The following is a 25,558-nucleotide window of genomic DNA, read 5'->3' as shown; positions in this document are numbered from 1 at the left end:
TTATCTCTTATAGTTTCCAAAATATGGACTATCGAAATTTTACAATTTTGGCTCTGCTTCTAACTTGAGCCAAAATTGTAAAATCGTCTTATGAATTACCGATATACATACCAATTCACATTCCAAGTATTATTCGGCATGTTAATCAACTTTGTCGATTATCAAATTGCATTATCTCTTATAGTTTCCGAGATATGGGCAATCGAAATTTTACACCATAGACTTTGTTTCTAACTTGAACCAAAATTGTAAAATGGCCTTATGAATTAGCGATTGTGTTCAAAATCACATTCCAAGTAATATTCGGCATGCTAATTACGCTGTCCCTTATCAAATTACATTATCTCTTATAGTTTCCAACAAATGGACTATCGAAATTTACAATTTTGCCTTTGCTTCTAACTTGAGCCAAAATTGTAAAATGGTCTTATGAATTACCGATTTCGTCCCAATTCATATTCCAGGTAGTATTCGGCATGTTAATAAACTTTGTCGATTACCAAATTGCATTATCTCTTATAGTTTCCGAGATATGGACTATCGACATTTTGCAATATTGGCTCTGCTTCTAACTTGGGCCAAAATTGTAAAACGGTCTTATGAATTAGCGATTTCGTTCCAATTCCTATTCCAAGTAATATTCGGCATGCTAATTACGTTGCCGATTGCCAAATTGCATTATCTCTTATAGTTTCCGAGATATGGACTATCGACATCTGACAATATTGGCTCTGCTTCTAACTTGGGCCAGAATTGTAAAATGGTCTTATGAATTAGCGATTTCGCTCCAATTCACATTCCAAGTAATATTCGGCATGCTAATTACGTTGCCGATTGCCAAATTGCATTATCTCTTATGGTTTCCGAGATATGGGCAATCGAAATTTTACACCTTAGAGTCTGTTTCTAACTGGGGTCCAAATTGTAAAATGATCTTATGAATTACCGATTTCGTCCCAATTCACATTCCAGGTAGTATTCGGCATGTTAATCAACTTTGTCGATTACCAAATTGCATTATCTCTTATAGTTTCCGAGATATAGACTATCGACATTTTGCAATATTGGCTCTGCTTCTAACTTGGGCCAAAATTGTAAGACGGTCTTATGAATCAGCGATTTCGTTCCAATTCACATTCCAAGTAATATTCGGCATACTAATTACGTTGCCGATTGCCAAATTGCATTATCTCTTATGGTTTCCGAGATATGGGCAATCAAAATTTTACACCTTAGAGTCTGTTTCTAACTGGGGTCCAAATTGTTATATGGTCTTATGAATTAGCGATTTCGCTCCAATTCACATTCCAAGTAATATTCGGCATGCTAATTACGTTGCCGATTGCCAAATTGCATTATCTCTTATAGTTTCCGAGATATGGACTATCGACATCTTACAATATTGGCTCTGCTTCTAACTTGGGCCAGAATTGTAAAATGTTTTATGAATTAGCGATTTCGCTCCAATTCACATTCCAAGTAATATTCGGCATGCTAATTACGTTGCCGATTGCCAAATTGCATTATCTCTTATAGTTTCCGAGATATGGACTATCGACATCTGACAATATTGGCTCTGCTTCTAACTTGGGCCAGAATTGTAAAATGGTCTTACGAATTAGCGATATCGTACCAATTCACATTCCAAGTAATATTCGGCATGCTAATTACGTTGCCGATTGCCAAATTGCATTAACTCTTATAGTTTCCGAGATATGGACTATCGACATCTGACAATATTGGCTCTGCTTCTAACTTGGGCCAAAATTGTAAAATGGTCTTATGAATTAGCGATTTCGGTCCAATTCACATTTCAAGTAATATTCGGCATGCTAATTACGTTGCCGATTGCCAAATTGCATTATCTCTTATAGTTTCCGAGATATGGACTATCGACATCTTACAATATTGGCTCTGCTTCTCACTTAGGCCAGAATTGTAAAATGTCCTTATGAATTAGCGATTCTGTTCAAAATCACATTCCAAATAATATTCCGCATGCTAATTACGTTGCCGATTGCCAAATTGCATTATCTCTTATAGTTTCCGAGATATGGACTATCGACATCTTACAATATTGGCTCTGCTTCTAACTTGGGCCAGAATTGTAAAATGGTCTTATGAATTAGCGATTTCGCTCCAATTCACATTCCAAGTAATATTCGGCATGCTAATTACGTTGCCGGTTGCCAAATTGCATTATCTCTTATGGTTTCCGAGATATGGGCAATCGAAATTTTACACCTTAGAGTCTGTTTCTAACTGGGGTCCAAATTGTAAAATGGTCTTATGAATTAGCGATTTCGTTCCAATTCACATTCCAAGTAATATTCGGCATGCTAATTAGGTTGCCGATTGCCAAATTGCATTATCTCTTATAGTTTCCGAGATATGGACTATCGACATCTTACAATATTGGCTCTGCTTCTAACTTGCGCCAGAATTGTAAAATGGTCTTATGAATTAGCGATTTGGTTCCAATTCACATTCCAAGTAATATTCGGCATGCTAATTACATTGCCGATTGCCAAATTGCATTATCTCTTATAGTTTCCAAGATATGGACTATCGACATCTGACAATATTGGCTCTGCTTCTAACTTGGGCCAGAATTGTAAAATGGTCTTACGGATTAGCGATTTGGTTCCAATTCACATTCCAAGTAATATTCGGCATGCTAATTACATTGCCGATTGCCAAATTGCATTATCTCTTATAGTTTCCGAGATATGGACTATCGACATCGGACAATATTGGCTGTGCTTTTAACTTGGGCCAAAATTGTAAAATGGTCTTATGAATTAGCGATTTCGCTCCAATTCACATTTCAAGTAATATTCGGCATGCTAATTACGTTTCCGATAGCCAAATTGCATTATCTCTTATAGTTTCCGAGATATGGGCAATCGAAATTTTACACCTTAGAGTCTGTTTCTAACTGGGGTCAAAATTGTAAACTGGTCTTATGATTTAGCGAATTCGCTCCAATTCACATTCCAAGTAATATTTGGCATGCTAATTACTATTACTAATACGTTGCCGATTGCCAAATTGCATTATCTCTTAGAGTTTCCAAGAAATGGACTATCGAAATTTTACAATTTTGCCTTTGCTTCTAACTTGAGCCAAAATTGTAAAATGGTCTTATGAATTAGCGATTTCGTTCCAATTCACATTCCAAGTAATATTCGGCATGCTAATTACGTTGCCGATTGCCAAATTACATTATCTCTTATAGTTTCCGAGATATGGACTATCGACATCTGACAATATTGGCTGTGCTTCTAACTTGGGCCAAAATTGTTAAATGGTCTTATGAATTAGTGATTTCGTTCCAATTAACATTCCAAGTAATATTCCGCATGCTAATTACGTTGAAGATTGCCAAATTGCATTATCTCTTATAGTTTCCGAGATATGGACTATCGACATCTTACAATATTGGCTCTGCTTCTAACTTGAGCCAGAATTGTAAAATGGTCTTATGAATTAGCGATTTCGCTCCAATTCACAATCCAAGTAATATTCGGCATGCTAATTACGTTGCCGATTGCCAAATAGCATTATCTCTTATGGTTTCCGAGATATGGGCAATCGAAATTTTACGCCTTAGAGTCTGTTTCTAACTGGGGTCCAAATTGTAAAATGGTCTTATGATTTACCGATTTCGTCCCAATTCACACTCCAGGTAGTATTCGGCATGTTAATCAACTTTGTCGATTACCAAATTGCATTATCTCTTATAGTTTCCGAGATATGGACTATCGACATTTTGCAATATTGGCTCTGCTTCTAACTTGGGCCAAAATTGTAAAACGGTCTTATGAATCAGCGATTTCGTTCCAATTCACATTCCAAGTAATATTCGGCATGCTAGTTACGTTGTTGATTACCAAATTGCATTATCACTTATAGTTTCCGAGATATGGGCTATCGAAATTTTACACATTAACCTCTGTTTCCAACTTAGGCCAAAATTGTAAAATTGCCTTATAAATTACCGACTTCGTTCCAGTTCACATTCCAAGTAATATTCGGCATGCTAATTACATTGTCGATAGCCAAATTGCATTATATCCTATAGTTTCCGAGATATGGGCAATCGAAATTTTACACCTTAGGCTCTCTTTCTAGTTGGGCCCAAATTGTAAAATGGTCTTACGAATTATCAATTTGTTCCAATTCACATTCCAAGTTATATTCGGCATGCTAGTTACGTTGTTGATTACCAAATTGCATTATCACTTATAGTTTCCGAGATATGGACTATCGACATCTGACAATATTGGCTCTACTTCTAACTTGGGCCAGAATTGTAAAATGGTCTTATAAATTAGCGATTTCGTACCAATTCACATTCCAAGTAATATTCGGCATGCTAATTACGTTGCCGATTGCAAAATTGCATTATCTCTTATAGTTTCCGAGATATGGACTATCGACATCTGACAATATTGTCTCTGCTTCTAACTTGGGCCAAAATTGTAAAATGGTCTTATGAATTAGCGATTTCGCTCCAATTCACATTCCAAGTAATATTCGGCATGCTAATTACGTTGCCGATTGCCAAATTGCATTATCTCCTATAGTTTCCGAGATATGGGCAATCGAAATTTTACACCTTAGGCTCTCTTTCTAGTTGGGCCCAAATTGTAAAATGGTCTTACGAATTATCGATTTGTTCCAATTTACATTCCAAGTTATATTCGGCATGCTAGTTACGTTGTTGATTACCAAATTGCATTATCACTTATAGTTTCCGAGATATGGACTATCGACATCTGACAATATTGGCTCTACTTCTAACTTGGGCCAGAATTGTAAAATGGTCTTATAAATTAGCGATTTCGTACCAATTCACATTCCAAGTAATATTCGGCATGCTAATTACGTTGCCGATTGCCAAATTGCATTATCTCTTATAGTTTCCAAGATATGGACTATCGACATCTGACAATATTGGCTCTGCTTCTAACTTGGGCCAGAATTATAAAATGGTCTTATGAATTAGCGATTTCGTTTCACTTCACATTCCAAGTAATATTCGGCATGCTAGTTACGTTGCCGGTTGCCAAATTGTATTATCTCTTATAGTTTCCGAGATATGGCCAATCGAAATTTTACACCTTAGAGTCTGTTTCTAACTGGGCCCAAATTGTAAAATTGTCTTATAAATTACCGACTTCGTTCCAATTCACATTCCAAGTAATATTCGGCATGCTAATTACGTTGTCGATTGCCAAATTGCATAATCTCCTATAGTTTTCGAGATATGGGCAATCGAAATTTTACACCATAGACTTTGTTTCTAACTTGAGCCAAAATTGTAAAATGGCCTTATGAATTAACGATTTCGTTCCAATTCACATTCCAAGTAATTTTCGGCATGCTAATCACGTCACCGATTGCCAAATTGCACTATCTATTATAGTTTAAGAGATATGGGCAATCGAAATTTTACACCAGAGACTTTGTTTCTAACTTGAGCCAAAATTGTAAAATGGTCTTATGAATTACCGATACACCTACCAATTCACATTCCAAGTAGTATTCGGCATGTTAATCAACTTTGTCGATTATGAAATTGCATTATCTCTTATAGTTTCCGAGATATGGGCATTCGAAATTTTACACCATAGACTTTGTTTCTAACTTGAGCCAAAATTGTAAAATGGCCTTATGAATTACCGATTGTGTTGAAAATTACATTCCAAGTAATATTCGGCATGCTAATTACGCTGTCCCTTATCAAATTACATTATCTCTTATAGTTTCCAAGAAATGGACTATCGAAATTTTACAATTTTGGCTTTGCTTCTAACTTGAGCCAAAATTGTAAAATGGTCTCGTGAATTACCGATTTCGTCCCAATTCACATTACAGGTAGTATTCGGCATGTTAATCAACTTTGTCGATTACCAAATTGCATTATCTCCTATAGTTTCCGAGATATGGACTATCGACATTTTACAATATTGGCTATGCTTCTAACTTGGGTCAAAATTGTAAAACGGTCTTATGAATAAGCGATTTCCTTCCAATTCACATTCCAAGTAATATTCGGCATGCTAATTACGTCGCCGATTGCCAAATTGCACTATCTCTTATAGTTTCCGAGATATGGACTATCGACATCTGACAATATTGGCTGTGCTTCTAACTTGGGCCAAAATGGTAAAATGGTCTTATGAATAAGCGATTTCGTTCCAATTAACATTCCAAGTAATATTCAGCATTCTAATTACGTTGCCGATTGCCATATTGCATTATCTCTTATAGTTTCCGAGATATGGACTATCGACTTCTTACAATATTGGCTCTGCTTCTAACTTGGGCCAGAATTGTAAATTGTTTTATGAATTAGCGATTTCGCTCCAATTCACATTCCAAGTAATATTCCGCATGCTAATTACGTTGCCGATTGCCAAATTGCATTATCTCTTATAGTTTCCGAGATATGGGCAATCGAAATTTTACACCTTAGAGTCTGTTTTTAACTGGGGTCAAAATTGTAAAATGGTCTTATGAATTAGCGATTTCGCTCCAATTCACATTCCAAGTAATATTCGGCATGCTAATTACACTGCCGATGGCCAAATTGCATTATCTCTTATAGTTTCCGAGATATGGGCAATCGAAATTTTACACCTTAGAGTCTGTTTCTAACTGGGGCCAAAATTGTAAAATGGCCTTATGAATTAGCGATTTCGTTCCAATTCACATTCCAAGTAATTTTCAGCATGCTAATCACGTCACCGATTGCCAAATTGCATTATCTCTTATATTTTCGGAGATATGGACTATCGACATCTTACAATATTGGCTCTGCTTCTAACTTGGGTCAGAATTGTAAAATGGTCTTATGAATTAGCGGTTTCGCTCCAATTCACATTCCAAGTAATATTCGGCATGCTAATTACGTTGCCGATTGCCAAATTTCTTTATCTCTTATTGTTTTTGAGATATGGGCAATCGAAATTTTACACCTTAGAGTCTGTTTCTAACTGGGGTCCAAATTGTAAAATGATCTTATGAATTAGCAATTTCGCTCCAATTCACATTCCAAGTAATATTCGGCATGCTAATTACGTTGCCGATTGCCAAATTGCATTATCTGTTATAGTTTCCGAGATATGGACTATCGACATCTTACAATATTGGCTGTGCTTCTAACTTGGGCCAAAATTGTAAAATGGTCTTATGAATTAGCGATTTCGTTCCAATTCACATTCCAAGCAATATTCAGCATTCTAATTACGTTGCCGATTGCCAAATTGCATTATCTCTTATATTTTCCGAGATATGGACTATCGACATCTTACAATATTGGCTCTGCTTCTAACTTGGGCCAGAATTGTAAAATGGTCTTATGAATTAGCGATTTCGCTCCAATTCACATTCCAAGTAATATTCGGCATGCTAATTACGTTGCCGATTGCCAAATTGCATTATCTCTTATGGTTTCCGAGATATGGGCAACCGAAATTTTACACCTTAGAGTCTGTTTCTAACTGGGGTCCAAATTGTAAAATGGTCTTATGAATTAGCGATTTCGCTCCAATTCACAATCCAAGTAATATTCGGCATGCTAATTACGTTGCCGATTGCCAAATTGCATTATCTCTTATAGTTTCCGAGATATGGACTATCGACATCTTACAATATTGGCTCCGCTTCTCACTTGGGCCAGAATTGTAAAATGGCCTTATGAATTAGCGATTTCGCTCCAATTCACAATCCAAGTAATATTCGGCATGCTAATTACGTTGCCGATTGCCAAATTGCATTATCTCTTATAGTTTCCGAGATATGGACTATCGACATCTTACAATATTGGCTCCGCTTCTCACTTGGGCCAGAATTGTAAAATGGCCTTATGAATTAGCGATTTCGCTCCAATTCACATTCCAAGTAATATTCGGCATGCTAATTACGTTGCCGATTGCCAAATTGCATTATCTCTTATGGTTTCCGAGATATGGGCAACCGAAATTTTACACCTTAGAGTCTGTTTCTAACTGGGGTCCAAATTGTAAAATGGTCTTATGAATTAGCGATTTCGCTCCAATTCACAATCCAAGTAATATTCGGCATGCTAATTACGTTGCCGATTGCCAAATTGCATTATCTCTTATAGTTTCCGAGATATGGACTATCGACATCTTACAATATTGGCTCCGCTTCTCACTTGGGCCAGAATTGTAAAATGGCCTTATGAATTAGCGATTTCGCTCCAATTCACATTCCAAGTAATATTCGACATGCTAATTACGTTGCCGATTGCCAAATTGCATTATCTCTTATAGTTTCCGAGATATGGACTATCGACATCTTACAATATTGGATCTGCTTCTAACTTGCGCCAGAATTGTAAAATGGTCTTATGAAATAGCGATTTGGTTCCAATTCACATTCCAAATAATATTTGGCATGCTAATTACATTGCCGATTGCCAAATTGCATTATCTCTTATAGTTTCCGAGATACGGACTATCGACATCTGACAATATTGGCTCTACTTCTAACCTGGGCCAGAATTGTAAAATGGCCTTACGAATTAGCGATTTTTTTCCAATTCACATTCCAAGTAATATTCGGCATGCTAATTACGTTGCCGATTGCCAAATTGCATTATCTCTCATAGTTTCCGAGATATGGACTATCGACATCTGACATTATTGGCTCTGCTTCTAACTTGGGCCAAAATTGTAAAATGGTCTTATGAATTAGCGATTTCGCTCCAATTCACATTTCAAGTAATATTCGGCATGCTAATTACGTTGCCGATTGCCAAATTGCATTATCTCTTATAGTTTCCGAGATATGGGCAATCGAAATTTTACACCTTACAGTCTGTTTCTAACTGGGGTCAAAATTGTAAAATGGTCTTATGAATAGCGGTTTTGCTCCAATTCACATTTCAAGTAATATTCGGCATGCTAATTACGTTGCCGATTGCCAAATTGAATTATCTCTTATAGTTTCCGAGATATGGGCAATCGAAATTTTACACCTTAGAGTCTGTTTCTAACTGTGGTCAAAATTGTAAAATGGTCTTATGAATTAGCGATTTCTCTCCAATTCACATTCCAAGTAATATTCGGCATGCTAATTACGTTGCCGATTGCCAAATTGCATTATCTCTTATATTTTCCGAGATATGGGCAATCAAAATTTTACACCTTAGAGTCTGTTTCTAACTGGGGTCAAAATTGTAAAATGGCCTTATGAATTAGCGAATTCGCTCCAATTTACATTCCAAGTAATATTCGGCATGCTAATTACGTTGCCGATTGCCAAATTGCATTATCTCTTATAGTTTCCGAGATATGGACTATCGACATCTTACAATATTGGCTCTGCTTCTAACTTGCGCCAGAATTGTAAAATGGTCTTATGAATTAGTGATTTGGTTCCAATTCACATTCCAAATAATATTCGGCATGCTAATTACGTTGCCGATTGCCAAAATGCATTATCTCTTATAGTTTCCGAGATATGGGCAATCGAAATTTTACACCTTAGGCTCTGTTTCCAACTTGGGCCCAAATTGTATAATTGTCTTATGAATTACCGATTTCGTTCCAATTCACATTCCTAGTAATATTCGGCATGCTAGTTACGTTGTTGATTACCAAATTGCATTATCACTTATAGTTTCCGAGATATGGGCAATCGAAATTTTACACCTTAGGCTCTGTTTCCAACTTGGGCCAAAATTGTAAAATTGTCTTATAAATTACCGACTTCGTTCCAGTTCACATTCCAAGTAATATTCGGCATGCTAATTACATTGTCGATAGCCAAATTGCATTATCTCCTATAGTTTCCGAGATATGGGCAATCGAAATTTTACACCTTAGGCTCTCTTTCTAGTTGAGCCCAAATTGTAAAATGGTCTTACGAATTATCGATTTGTTCCAATTCACATTCCAAGTTATATTCGACATGCTGATTACGTTGTCGATTGCCAAATTGCATTATCTCTTATACTTTCCGAGATATGGGCAATCGAAATTTTACACCTTAGGCTCTGTTTCTACTTGGGCCCAAATTGTAAAATGGCCTTATGAATTAGCAATTTCGTTCCAATTCACATTCCAAGTAATATTCGGCATGCTAGTTACGTTGTTGATTACCAAATTGCATTATCTATTATAGTTTACGAGATATGGGCAATCGAAATTTTACACCATAGACTTTGTTTCTAACTTGAGCCAAAATTGTAAAATGGCCTTATGAATTAGCGATTTCGTTCCTATTCATATTCCAAGTAATTCTCGGCATGCTAATCACGTCACCGATTGCCAAATTGCATTATCTATTATAGTTTACGAGATATGGGCAATCGAAATTTTACACCATAGACTTTGTTTCTAACTTGAGCCAAAATTGTAAAATGGCCTTATGAATTAGCGATTTCGTTCCAATTCACATTCCAAGTAATATTCGGCATGCTAATTAGGTTGCCGATTGCCAAATTGCATTATCTCTTATAGTTTCCGAGATATGGACTATCGACATCTTACAATATTGGCTCTGCTTCTAACTTGCGCCAGAATTGTAAAATGCTCTTATGAATTAGCGATTTGGTTCCAATTCACATTCCAAGTAATATTCGGCATGCTAATTACATTGCCGATTGCCAAATTGCATTATCTCTTATAGTTTCCAAGATATGGACTATCGACATCTGACAATATTGGCTCTGCTTCTAACTTGGGCCAGAATTGTAAAATGGTCTTACGGATTAGCGATTTCGTTCCAATTCACATTCCAAGTAATATTCGGCATGCTAGTTACGTTGTTGATTAGCAAATTGCATTATCTATTATAGTTTACGAGATATGGGCAATCGAAATTTTACACCATAGACTTTGTTTCTAACTTGAGCCAAAATTGTAAAATGGCCTTATGAATTTGCGATTTCGTTCCAATTCATATTCCAAGTAATTCTCGGCATGCTAATCACGTCACCGATTGCCAAATTGCATTATCTATTATAGTTTACGAGATATGGGCAATCGAAATTTTACACCATAGACTTTGTTTCTAACTTGAGCCAAAATTGTAAAATGGCCTTATGAATTAGCGATTTCGTTCCAATTCACATTCCAAGTAATTTTCGGCATGCTAATCACGCCACCGATTGCCAAATTGCATTATCTCTTATAGATTGTGTTCAAAATCACATCCCAAGTAATATTCGGCATGCTAATTATGCTGTCCGTTATCAAATTACATTATCTCTTATAGTTTCCAAAATATGGACTATCGAAATTTTACAATTTTGGCTCTGCTTCTAACTTGAGCCAAAATTGTAAAATCGTCTTATGAATTACCGATATACATACCAATTCACATTCCAAGTATTATTCGGCATGTTAATCAACTTTGTCGATTATCAAATTGCATTATCTCTTATAGTTTCCGAGATATGGGCAATCGAAATTTTACACCATAGACTTTGTTTCTAACTTGAACCAAAATTGTAAAATGGCCTTATGAATTAGCGATTGTGTTCAAAATCACATTCCAAGTAATATTCGGCATGCTAATTACGTTGCCGATTGCCAAATTGCATTATCTCTTATAGTTTCCGAGATATGGACTATCGACATCTTACAATATTGGCTCTGCTTCTAACTTGCGCCAGAATTGTAAAATGGTCTTATGAATTAGCGATTTGGTTCCAATTCACATTCCAAGTAATATTCGGCATGCTAATTACATTGCCGATTGCCAAATTGCATTATCTCTTATAGTTTCCAAGATATGGACTATCGACATCTGACAATATTGGCTCTGCTTCTAACTTGGGCCAGAATTGTAAAATGGTCTTACGGATTAGCGATTTGGTTCCAATTCACATTCCAAGTAATATTCGGCATGCTAATTACATTGCCGATTGCCAAATTGCATTATCTCTTATAGTTTCCGAGATATGGACTATCGACATCGGACAATATTGGCTGTGCTTTTAACTTGGGCCAAAATTGTAAAATGGTCTTATGAATTAGCGATTTCGCTCCAATTCACATTTCAAGTAATATTCGGCATGCTAATTACGTTTCCGATAGCCAAATTGCATTATCTCTTATAGTTTCCGAGATATGGGCAATCGAAATTTTACACCTTAGAGTCTGTTTCTAACTGGGGTCAAAATTGTAAACTGGTCTTATGATTTAGCGAATTCGCTCCAATTCACATTCCAAGTAATATTTGGCATGCTAATTACTATTACTAATACGTTGCCGATTGCCAAATTGCATTATCTCTTAGAGTTTCCAAGAAATGGACTATCGAAATTTTACAATTTTGCCTTTGCTTCTAACTTGAGCCAAAATTGTAAAATGGTCTTATGAATTAGCGATTTCGTTCCAATTCACATTCCAAGTAATATTCGGCATGATAATTACGTTGCCGATTGCCAAATTACATTATCTCTTATAGTTTCCGAGATATGGACTATCGACATCTGACAATATTGGCTGTGCTTCTAACTTGGGCCAAAATTGTTAAATGGTCTTATGAATTAGTGATTTCGTTCCAATTAACATTCCAAGTAATATTCCGCATGCTAATTACGTTGAAGATTGCCAAATTGCATTATCTCTTATAGTTTCCGAGATATGGACTATCGACATCTTACAATATTGGCTCTGCTTCTAACTTGAGCCAGAATTGTAAAATGGTCTTATGAATTAGCGATTTCGCTCCAATTCACAATCCAAGTAATATTCGGCATGCTAATTACGTTGCCGATTGCCAAATTGCATTATCTCTTATGGTTTCCGAGATATGGGCAATCGAAATTTTACGCCTTAGAGTCTGTTTCTAACTGGGGTCCAAATTGTAAAATGGTCTTATGATTTACCGATTTCGTCCCAATTCACACTCCAGGTAGTATTCGGCATGTTAATCAACTTTGTCGATTACCAAATTGCATTATCTCTTATAGTTTCCGAGATATGGACTATCGACATTTTGCAATATTGGCTCTGCTTCTAACTTGGGCCAAAATTGTAAAACGGTCTTATGAATCAGCGATTTCGTTCCAATTCACATTCCAAGTAATATTCGGCATGCTAGTTACGTTGTTGATTACCAAATTGCATTATCACTTATAGTTTCCGAGATATGGGCTATCGAAATTTTACACATTAACCTCTGTTTCCAACTTAGGCCAAAATTGTAAAATTGCCTTATAAATTACCGACTTCGTTCCAGTTCACATTCCAAGTAATATTCGGCATGCTAATTACATTGTCGATAGCCAAATTGCATTATATCCTATAGTTTCCGAGATATGGGCAATCGAAATTTTACACCTTAGGCTCTCTTTCTAGTTGGGCCCAAATTGTAAAATGGTCTTACGAATTATCAATTTGTTCCAATTCACATTCCAAGTTATATTCGGCATGCTAGTTACGTTGTTGATTACCAAATTGCATTATCACTTATAGTTTCCGAGATATGGACTATCGACATCTGACAATATTGGCTCTACTTCTAACTTGGGCCAGAATTGTAAAATGGTCTTATAAATTAGCGATTTCGTACCAATTCACATTCCAAGTAATATTCGGCATGCTAATTACGTTGCCGATTGCAAAATTGCATTATCTCTTATAGTTTCCGAGATATGGACTATCGACATCTGACAATATTGTCTCTGCTTCTAACTTGGGCCAAAATTGTAAAATGGTCTTATGAATTAGCGATTTCGCTCCAATTCACATTCCAAGTAATATTCGGCATGCTAATTACGTTGCCGATTGCCAAATTGCATTATCTCCTATAGTTTCCGAGATATGGGCAATCGAAATTTTACACCTTAGGCTCTCTTTCTAGTTGGGCCCAAATTGTAAAATGGTCTTACGAATTATCGATTTGTTCCAATTTACATTCCAAGTTATATTCGGCATGCTAGTTACGTTGTTGATTACCAAATTGCATTATCACTTATAGTTTCCGAGATATGGACTATCGACATCTGACAATATTGGCTCTACTTCTAACTTGGGCCAGAATTGTAAAATGGTCTTATAAATTAGCGATTTCGTACCAATTCACATTCCAAGTAATATTCGGCATGCTAATTACGTTGCCGATTGCCAAATTGCATTATCTCTTATAGTTTCCAAGATATGGACTATCGACATCTGACAATATTGGCTCTGCTTCTAACTTGGGCCAGAATTATAAAATGGTCTTATGAATTAGCGATTTCGTTTCACTTCACATTCCAAGTAATATTCGGCATGCTAGTTACGTTGCCGGTTGCCAAATTGTATTATCTCTTATAGTTTCCGAGATATGGCCAATCGAAATTTTACACCTTAGAGTCTGTTTCTAACTGGGCCCAAATTGTAAAATTGTCTTATAAATTACCGACTTCGTTCCAATTCACATTCCAAGTAATATTCGGCATGCTAATTACGTTGTCGATTGCCAAATTGCATAATCTCCTATAGTTTTCGAGATATGGGCAATCGAAATTTTACACCATAGACTTTGTTTCTAACTTGAGCCAAAATTGTAAAATGGCCTTATGAATTAACGATTTCGTTCCAATTCACATTCCAAGTAATTTTCGGCATGCTAATCACGTCACCGATTGCCAAATTGCACTATCTATTATAGTTTAAGAGATATGGGCAATCGAAATTTTACACCAGAGACTTTGTTTCTAACTTGAGCCAAAATTGTAAAATGGTCTTATGAATTACCGATACACCTACCAATTCACATTCCAAGTAGTATTCGGCATGTTAATCAACTTTGTCGATTATGAAATTGCATTATCTCTTATAGTTTCCGAGATATGGGCATTCGAAATTTTACACCATAGACTTTGTTTCTAACTTGAGCCAAAATTGTAAAATGGCCTTATGAATTACCGATTGTGTTGAAAATTACATTCCAAGTAATATTCGGCATGCTAATTACGCTGTCCCTTATCAAATTACATTATCTCTTATAGTTTCCAAGAAATGGACTATCGAAATTTTACAATTTTGGCTTTGCTTCTAACTTGAGCCAAAATTGTAAAATGGTCTCGTGAATTACCGATTTCGTCCCAATTCACATTACAGGTAGTATTCGGCATGTTAATCAACTTTGTCGATTACCAAATTGCATTATCTCCTATAGTTTCCGAGATATGGACTATCGACATTTTACAATATTGGCTATGCTTCTAACTTGGGTCAAAATTGTAAAACGGTCTTATGAATAAGCGATTTCGTTCCAATTCACATTCCAAGTAATATTCGGCATGCTAATTACGTCGCCGATTGCCAAATTGCACTATCTCTTATAGTTTCCGAGATATGGACTATCGACATCTGACAATATTGGCTGTGCTTCTAACTTGGGCCAAAATGGTAAAATGGTCTTATGAATAAGCGATTTCGTTCCAATTAACATTCCAAGTAATATTCAGCATTCTAATTACGTTGCCGATTGCCATATTGCATTATCTCTTATAGTTTCCGAGATATGGACTATCGACTTCTTACAATATTGGCTCTGCTTCTAACTTGGGCCAGAATTGTAAATTGTTTTATGAATTAGCGATTTCGCTCCAATTCACATTCCAAGTAATATTCCGCATGCTAATTACGTTGCCGATTGCCAAATTGCATTATCTCTTATAGTTTCCGAGATATGGGCAATCGAAATTTTACACCTTAGAGTCTGTTTTTAACTGGGGTCAAAATTGTAAAATGGTCTTATGAATTAGCGATTTCGCTCCAATTCACATTCCAAGTAATATTCGGCATGCTAATTACACTGCCGATGGCCAAATTGCATTATCTCTTATAGTTTCCGAGATATGGGCAATCGAAATTTTACACCTTAGAGTCTGTTTCTAACTGGGGCCAAAATTGTAAAATGGCCTTATGAATTAGCGATTTCGTTCCAATTCACATTCCAAGTAATTTTCAGCATGCTAATCACGTCACCGATTGCCAAATTGCATTATCTCTTATATTTTCGGAGATATGGACTATCGACATCTGACAATATTGGCTGTGCTTCTAACTTGGGCCAAAATGGTAAAATGGTCTTATGAATAAGCGATTTCGTTCCAATTAACATTCCAAGTAATATTCAGCATTCTAATTACGTTGCCGATTGCCATATTGCATTATCTCTTATAGTTTCCGAGATATGGACTATCGACTTCTTACAATATTGGCTCTGCTTCTAACTTGGGCCAGAATTGTAAATTGTTTTATGAATTAGCGATTTCGCTCCAATTCACATTCCAAGTAATATTCGGCATGCTAATTACGTTGCCGATTGCCAAATTTCTTTATCTCTTATTGTTTTTGAGATATGGGCAATCGAAATTTTACACCTTAGAGTCTGTTTCTAACTGGGGTCCAAATTGTAAAATGATCTTATGAATTAGCAATTTCGCTCCAATTCACATTCCAAGTAATATTCGGCATGCTAATTACGTTGCCGATTGCCAAATTGCATTATCTGTTATAGTTTCCGAGATATGGACTATCGACATCTTACAATATTGGCTGTGCTTCTAACTTGGGCCAAAATTGTAAAATGGTCTTATGAATTAGCGATTTCGTTCCAATTCACATTCCAAGCAATATTCAGCATTCTAATTACGTTGCCGATTGCCAAATTGCATTATCTCTTATATTTTCCGAGATATGGACTATCGACATCTTACAATATTGGCTCTGCTTCTAACTTGGGCCAGAATTGTAAAATGGTCTTATGAATTAGCGATTTCGCTCCAATTCACATTCCAAGTAATATTCGGCATGCTAATTACGTTGCCGATTGCCAAATTGCATTATCTCTTATGGTTTCCGAGATATGGGCAACCGAAATTTTACACCTTAGAGTCTGTTTCTAACTGGGGTCCAAATTGTAAAATGGTCTTATGAATTAGCGATTTCGCTCCAATTCACAATCCAAGTAATATTCGGCATGCTAATTACGTTGCCGATTGCCAAATTGCATTATCTCTTATAGTTTCCGAGATATGGACTATCGACATCTTACAATATTGGCTCCGCTTCTCACTTGGGCCAGAATTGTAAAATGGCCTTATGAATTAGCGATTTCGCTCCAATTCACAATCCAAGTAATATTCGGCATGCTAATTACGTTGCCGATTGCCAAATTGCATTATCTCTTATAGTTTCCGAGATATGGACTATCGACATCTTACAATATTGGCTCCGCTTCTCACTTGGGCCAGAATTGTAAAATGGCCTTATGAATTAGCGATTTCGCTCCAATTCACATTCCAAGTAATATTCGGCATGCTAATTACGTTGCCGATTGCCAAATTGCATTATCTCTTATGGTTTCCGAGATATGGGCAACCGAAATTTTACACCTTAGAGTCTGTTTCTAACTGGGGTCCAAATTGTAAAATGGTCTTATGAATTAGCGATTTCGCTCCAATTCACAATCCAAGTAATATTCGGCATGCTAATTACGTTGCCGATTGCCAAATTGCATTATCTCTTATAGTTTCCGAGATATGGACTATCGACATCTTACAATATTGGCTCCGCTTCTCACTTGGGCCAGAATTGTAAAATGGCCTTATGAATTAGCGATTTCGCTCCAATTCACATTCCAAGTAATATTCGACATGCTAATTACGTTGCCGATTGCCAAATTGCATTATCTCTTATAGTTTCCGAGATATGGACTATCGACATCTTACAATATTGGATCTGCTTCTAACTTGCGCCAGAATTGTAAAATGGTCTTATGAAATAGCGATTTGGTTCCAATTCACATTCCAAATAATATTTGGCATGCTAATTACATTGCCGATTGCCAAATTGCATTATCTCTTATAGTTTCCGAGATACGGACTATCGACATCTGACAATATTGGCTCTACTTCTAACCTGGGCCAGAATTGTAAAATGGCCTTACGAATTAGCGATTTTTTTCCAATTCACATTCCAAGTAATATTCGGCATGCTAATTACGTTGCCGATTGCCAAATTGCATTATCTCTCATAGTTTCCGAGATATGGACTATCGACATCTGACATTATTGGCTCTGCTTCTAACTTGGGCCAAAATTGTAAAATGGTCTTATGAATTAGCGATTTCGCTCCAATTCACATTTCAAGTAATATTCGGCATGCTAATTACGTTGCCGATTGCCAAATTGCATTATCTCTTATAGTTTCCGAGATATGGGCAATCGAAATTTTACACCTTACAGTCTGTTTCTAACTGGGGTCAAAATTGTAAAATGGTCTTATGAATAGCGGTTTTGCTCCAATTCACATTTCAAGTAATATTCGGCATGCTAATTACGTTGCCGATTGCCAAATTGAATTATCTCTTATAGTTTCCGAGATATGGGCAATCGAAATTTTACACCTTAGAGTCTGTTTCTAACTGTGGTCAAAATTGTAAAATGGTCTTATGAATTAGCGATTTCTCTCCAATTCACATTCCAAGTAATATTCGGCATGCTAATTACGTTGCCGATTGCCAAATTGCATTATCTCTTATATTTTCCGAGATATGGGCAATCAAAATTTTACACCTTAGAGTCTGTTTCTAACTGGGGTCAAAATTGTAAAATGGCCTTATGAATTAGCGAATTCGCTCCAATTTACATTCCAAGTAATATTCGGCATGCTAATTACGTTGCCGATTGCCAAATTGCATTATCTCTTATAGTTTCCGAGATATGGACTATCGACATCTTACAATATTGGCTCTGCTTCTAACTTGCGCCAGAATTGTAAAATGGTCTTATGAATTAGTGATTTGGTTCCAATTCACATTCCAAATAATATTCGGCATGCTAATTACGTTGCCGATTGCCAAAATGCATTATCTCTTATAGTTTCCGAGATATGGGCAATCGAAATTTTACACCTTAGGCTCTGTTTCCAACTTGGGCCCAAATTGTATAATTGTCTTATGAATTACCGATTTCGTTCCAATTCACATTCCTAGTAATATTCGGCATGCTAGTTACGTTGTTGATTACCAAATTGCATTATCACTTATAGTTTCCGAGATATGGGCAATCGAAATTTTACACCTTAGGCTCTGTTTCCAACTTGGGCCAAAATTGTAAAATTGTCTTATAAATTACCGACTTCGTTCCAGTTCACATTCCAAGTAATATTCGGCATGCTAATTACATTGTCGATAGCCAAATTGCATTATCTCCTATAGTTTCCGAGATATGGGCAATCGAAATTTTACACCTTAGGCTCTCTTTCTAGTTGAGCCCAAATTGTAAAATGGTCTTACGAATTATCGATTTGTTCCAATTCACATTCCAAGTTATATTCGACATGCTGATTACGTTGTCGATTGCCAAATTGCATTATCTCTTATACTTTCCGAGATATGGGCAATCGAAATTTTACACCTTAGGCTCTGTTTCTACTTGGGCCCAAATTGTAAAATGGCCTTATGAATTAGCAATTTCGTTCCAATTCACATTCCAAGTAATATTCGGCATGCTAGTTACGTTGTTGATTACCAAATTGCATTATCTATTATAGTTTACGAGATATGGGCAATCGAAATTTTACACCATAGACTTTGTTTCTAACTTGAGCCAAAATTGTAAAATGGCCTTATGAATTAGCGATTTCGTTCCTATTCATATTCCAAGTAATTCTCGGCATGCTAATCACGTCACCGATTGCCAAATTGCATTATCTATTATAGTTTACGAGATATGGGCAATCGAAATTTTACACCATAGACTTTGTTTCTAACTTGAGCCAAAATTGTAAAATGGCCTTATGAATTAGCGATTTCGTTCCAATTCACATTCCAAGTAATATTCGGCATGCTAATTAGGTTGCCGATTGCCAAATTGCATTATCTCTTATAGTTTCCGAGATATGGACTATCGACATCTTACAATATTGGCTCTGCTTCTAACTTGCGCCAGAATTGTAAAATGCTCTTATGAATTAGCGATTTGGTTCCAATTCACATTCCAAGTAATATTCGGCATGCTAATTACATTGCCGATTGCCAAATTGCATTATCTCTTATAGTTTCCAAGATATGGACTATCGACATCTGACAATATTGGCTCTGCTTCTAACTTGGGCCAGAATTGTAAAATGGTCTTACGGATTAGCGATTTCGTTCCAATTCACATTCCAAGTAATATTCGGCATGCTAGTTACGTTGTTGATTAGCAAATTGCATTATCTATTATAGTTTACGAGATATGGGCAATCGAAATTTTACACCATAGACTTTGTTTCTAACTTGAGCCAAAATTGTAAAATGGCCTTATGAATTTGCGATTTCGTTCCAATTCATATTCCAAGTAATTCTCGGCATGCTAATCACGTCACCGATTGCCAAATTGCATTATCTATTATAGTTTACGAGATATGGGCAATCGAAATTTTACACCATAGACTTTGTTTCTAACTTGAGCCAAAATTGTAAAATGGCCTTATGAATTAGCGATTTCGTTCCAATTCACATTCCAAGTAATTTTCGGCATGCTAATCACGCCACCGATTGCCAAATTGCATTATCTCTTATAGATTGTGTTCAAAATCACATCCCAAGTAATATTCGGCATGCTAATTATGCTGTCCGTTATCAAATTACATTATCTCTTATAGTTTCCAAAATATGGACTATCGAAATTTTACAATTTTGGCTCTGCTTCTAACTTGAGCCAAAATTGTAAAATCGTCTTATGAATTACCGATATACATACCAATTCACATTCCAAGTATTATTCGGCATGTTAATCAACTTTGTCGATTATCAAATTGCATTATCTCTTATAGTTTCCGAGATATGGGCAATCGAAATTTTACACCATAGACTTTGTTTCTAACTTGAACCAAAATTGTAAAATGGCCTTATGAATTAGCGATTGTGTTCAAAATCACATTCCAAGTAATATTCGGCATGCTAATTACGCTGTCCCTTATCAAATTACATTATCTCTTATAGTTTCCAACAAATGGACTATCGAAATTTACAATTTTGCCTTTGCTTCTAACTTGAGCCAAAATTGTAAAATGGTCTTATGAATTACCGATTTCGTCCCAATTCATATTCCAGGTAGTATTCGGCATGTTAATAAACTTTGTCGATTACCAAATTGCATTATCTCTTATAGTTTCCGAGATATGGACTATCGACATTTTGCAATATTGGCTCTGCTTCTAACTTGGGCCAAAATTGTAAAACGGTCTTATGAATTAGCGATTTCGTTCCAATTCCTATTCCAAGTAATATTCGGCATGCTAATTACGTTGCCGATTGCCAAATTGCATTATCTCGTATAGTTTCCGAGATATGGACTATCGACATCTGACAATATTGGCTCTGCTTCTAACTTGGGCCAGAATTGTAAAATGCTCTTATGAATTAGCGATTTCGCTCCAATTCGCATTCCAAGTAATATTCGGCATGCTAATTACGTTGCCGATTGCCAAATTGCATTATCTCTTATGGTTTCCGAGATATGGGCAATCGAAATTTTACACCTTAGAGTCTGTTTCTAACTGGGGTCCAAATTGTAAAATGATCTTATGAATTACCGATTTCGTCCCAATTCACATTCCAGGTAGTATTCGGCATGTTAATCAACTTTGTCGATTACCAAATTGCATTATCTCTTATAGTTTCCGAGATATAGACTATCGACATTTTGCAATATTGGCTCTGTTTCTAACTTGGGCCAAAATTGTAAGACGGTCTTATGAATCAGCGATTTCGTTCCAATTCACATTCCAAGTAATATTCGGCATACTAATTACGTTGCCGATTGCCAAATTGTATTATCTCTTATAGTTTCCGAGATATGGACTATCCACATCTGACAATATTGGCTGTGCTTCTAACTTGGGCCAAAATTGTAAAATGGTCTTATGAATTAGCGATTTCGTTCCAATTCACATTCCAAGTAATATTCCGCATGCTAATTACGTTGCCGATTGGCAAAATTGCATTATCTCTTATGGTTTCCGAGATATGGGCAATCAAAATTTTACACCTTAGAGTCTGTTTCTAACTGGGGTTTAATTGTTATATGGTCTTATGAATTAGCGATTTCGCTCCAATTCACATTCCAAGTAATATTCGGCATGCTAATTACGTTGCCGATTGCCAAATTGCATTATCTCTTATAGTTTCCGAGATATGGACTATCGACATCTTACAATATTGGCTCTGCTTCTAACTTGGGCCAGAATTGTAAAATGGTCTTACGAATTAGCGATATCGTACCAATTCACATTCCAAGTAATATTCGGCATGCTAATTACGTTGCCGATTGCCAAATTGCATTAACTCTTATAGTTTCCGAGATATGGACTATCGACATCTGACAATATTGGCTCTGCTTCTAACTTGGGCCAAAATTGTAAAATGGTCTTATGAATTAGCGAATTCGCTCCAATTCACATTCCAAGTAATATTCGGCATGCTAATTACGTTGCCGATTGCCAAATTGCATTATCTCTTATAGTTTCCGAGATATGGACTATCGACATCTGACAATATTGGCTCTGCTTCTAACTTGGGCCAAAATTGTAAAATGGTCTTATGAATTAGCGAATTCGCTCCAATTGACATTCCAAGTAATATTCGGCATGCTAATTACGTTGCCGATTGCCAAATTGCATTATCTCTTATAGTTTCCGAGATATGGACTATCGACATCTGACAATATTGGCTCTGCTTCTAACTTGGGCCAGAATTGTAAAATGGTCTTACGAATTAGCGATATCGTACCAATTCACATTCCAAGTAATATTCGGCATGCTAATTACGTTGCCGATTGCCAAATTGCATTAACTCTTATAGTTTCCGAGATATGGACTATCGACATCTGACAATATTGGCTCTGCTTCTAACTTGGGCCAAAATTGTAAAATGGTCTTATGAATTAGCGATTTCGCTCCAATTCACATTTCAAGTAATATTCGGCATGCTAATTACGTTGCCGATTGCCAAATTGCATTATCTCTTATAGTTTCCGAGATATGGACTATCGACATCTTACAATATTGGCTCTGCTTCTCACTTAGGCCAGAATTGTAAAATGTCCTTATGAATTAGCGATTCTGTTCAAAATCACATTCCAAATAATATTCCGCATGCTAATTACGTTGCCGATTGCCAAATTGCATTATCTCTTATAGTCTCCGAGATATGGACTATCGACATCTTACAATATTGGCTCTGCTTCTAACTTGGGCCAGAATTGTAAAATGGTCTTATGAATTAGCGATTTCGCTCCAATTCACATTCCAAGTAATATTCGGCATGCTAATTACGTTGCCGGTTGCCAAATTGCATTATCTCTTATGGTTTCCGAGATATGGGCAATCGAAATTTTACACCTTAGAGTCTGTTTCTAACTGGGGTCCAAATTGTAAAATGGTCTTATGAATTAGCGATTTCGCTCCAATTCACATTCCAAGTAATATTCGGCATGCTAATTAGGTTGCCGATTGCCAAATTGCATTATCTCTTAGAGTTTCCAAGAAATGGACTATCGAAATTTTACAATTTTGCCTTTGCTTCTAACTTGAGCCAAAATTGTAAAATGGTCTTATGAATTAGCGATTTCGTTCCAATTCACATTCCAAGTAATATTCGGCATGCTAATTACGTTGCCGATTGCCAAATTACATTATCTCTTATAGTTTCCGAGATATGGACTATCGACATCTGACAATATTGGCTGTGCTTCTAACTTGGGCCAGAATTGTTAAATGGTCTTATGAATTAGTGATTTCGTTCCAATTAACATTCCAAGTAATATTCCGCATGCTAATTACGTTGCAGATTGCCAAATTGCATTATCTCTTATAGTTTCCGAGATATGGACTATCGACATCTTACAATATTGGCTCTGCTTCTAACTTGAGCCAGAATTGTAAAATGGTCTTATGAATTAGCGATTTCGCTCCAATTCACAATCCAAGTAATATTCGGCATGCTAATTACGTTGCCGATTGCCAAATTGCATTATCTGTTATGGTTTCCGAGATATGGGCAATCGAAATTTTACACCTTAGAGTCTGTTTCTAACTGGGGTCCAAATTGTAAAATGGTCTTATGATTTACCGATTTCGTCCCAATTCACATTCCAGGTAGTATTCGGCATGTTAATCAACTTTGTCGATTACCAATTTGCATTATCTCTTATAGTTTCCGAGATATGGACTATCGACATTTTGCAATATTGGCTCTGCTTCTAACTTGGGCCAAAATTGTAAAACGGCCTTATGAATCAGCGATTTCGTTCCAATTCACATTCCAAGTAATATTCGGCATACTAATTACGTTGCCGATTGCCAAATTGCATTATCTCTTATAGTTTCCGAGATATGGGCTATCGACATCTGACAATATTGGCTGTGCTTCTAACTTGGGCCAAAATTGTAAAATGGTCTTATGAATTAGCGATTTCGTTCCAATTCACATTCCAAGTAATATTCCGCATGCTAATTACGTTGCCGATTGCCAAATTGCATTATCTCTTAGAGTTTCCAAGAAATGGACTATCGAAATTTTACAATTTTGCCTTTGCTTCTAACTTGAGCCAAAATTGTAAAATGGTCTTATGAATTAGCGATTTCGTTCCAATTCACATTCCAAGTAATATTCGGCATGCTAATTACGTTGCCGATTGCCAAATTACATTATCTCTTATAGTTTCCGAGATATGGACTATCGACATCTTACAATATTGGCTGTGCTTCTAACTTGGGCCAAAATTGTTAAATGGTCTTATGAATTAGTGATTTCGTTCCAATTAACATTCCAAGTAATATTCCGCATGCTAATTACGTTGCAGATTGCCAAATTGCATTATCTCTTATAGTTTCCGAGATATGGACTATCGACATCTTACAATATTGGCTCTGCTTCTAACTTGAGCCAGAATTGTAAAATGGTCTTATGAATTAGCGATTTCGCTCCAATTCACAATCCAAGTAATATTCGGCATGCTAATTACGTTGCCGATTGCCAAATTGCATTATCTGTTATGGTTTCCGAGATATGGGCAATCGAAATTTTACACCTTAGAGTCTGTTTCTAACTGGGGTCCAAATTGTAAAATGGTCTTATGATTTACCGATTTCGTCCCAATTCACATTCCAGGTAGTATTCGGCATGTTAATCAACTTTGTCGATTACCAATTTGCATTATCTCTTATAGTTTCCGAGATATGGACTATCGACATTTTGCAATATTGGCTCCGCTTCTAACTTAGGCCAAAATTGTAAAACGGCCTTATGAATCAGCGATTTCGTTCCAATTCACATTCCAAGTAATATTCGGCATACTAATTACGTTGCCGATTGCCAAATTGCATTATCTCTTATAGTTTCCGAGATATGGGCTATCGACATCTGACAATATTGGCTGTGCTTCTAACTTGGGCCAAAATTGTAAAATGGTCTTATGAATTAGCGATTTCGTTCCAATTCACATTCCAAGTAATATTCCGCATGCTAATTACGTTGCCGATTGCCAAATTGCATTATCTCTTATAGTTTCCGAGATATG

The sequence above is a fragment of the Rhynchophorus ferrugineus genome, unplaced genomic scaffold (assembly GCF_030347505.1).
Source record: "Rhynchophorus ferrugineus isolate W39M unplaced genomic scaffold, kcgeb_rfMv2 rfM7, whole genome shotgun sequence".
Classification (NCBI taxonomy): Eukaryota; Metazoa; Arthropoda; class Insecta; order Coleoptera; family Curculionidae; genus Rhynchophorus; species Rhynchophorus ferrugineus.
Note: the sequence above shows the minus strand (reverse complement) of the source record.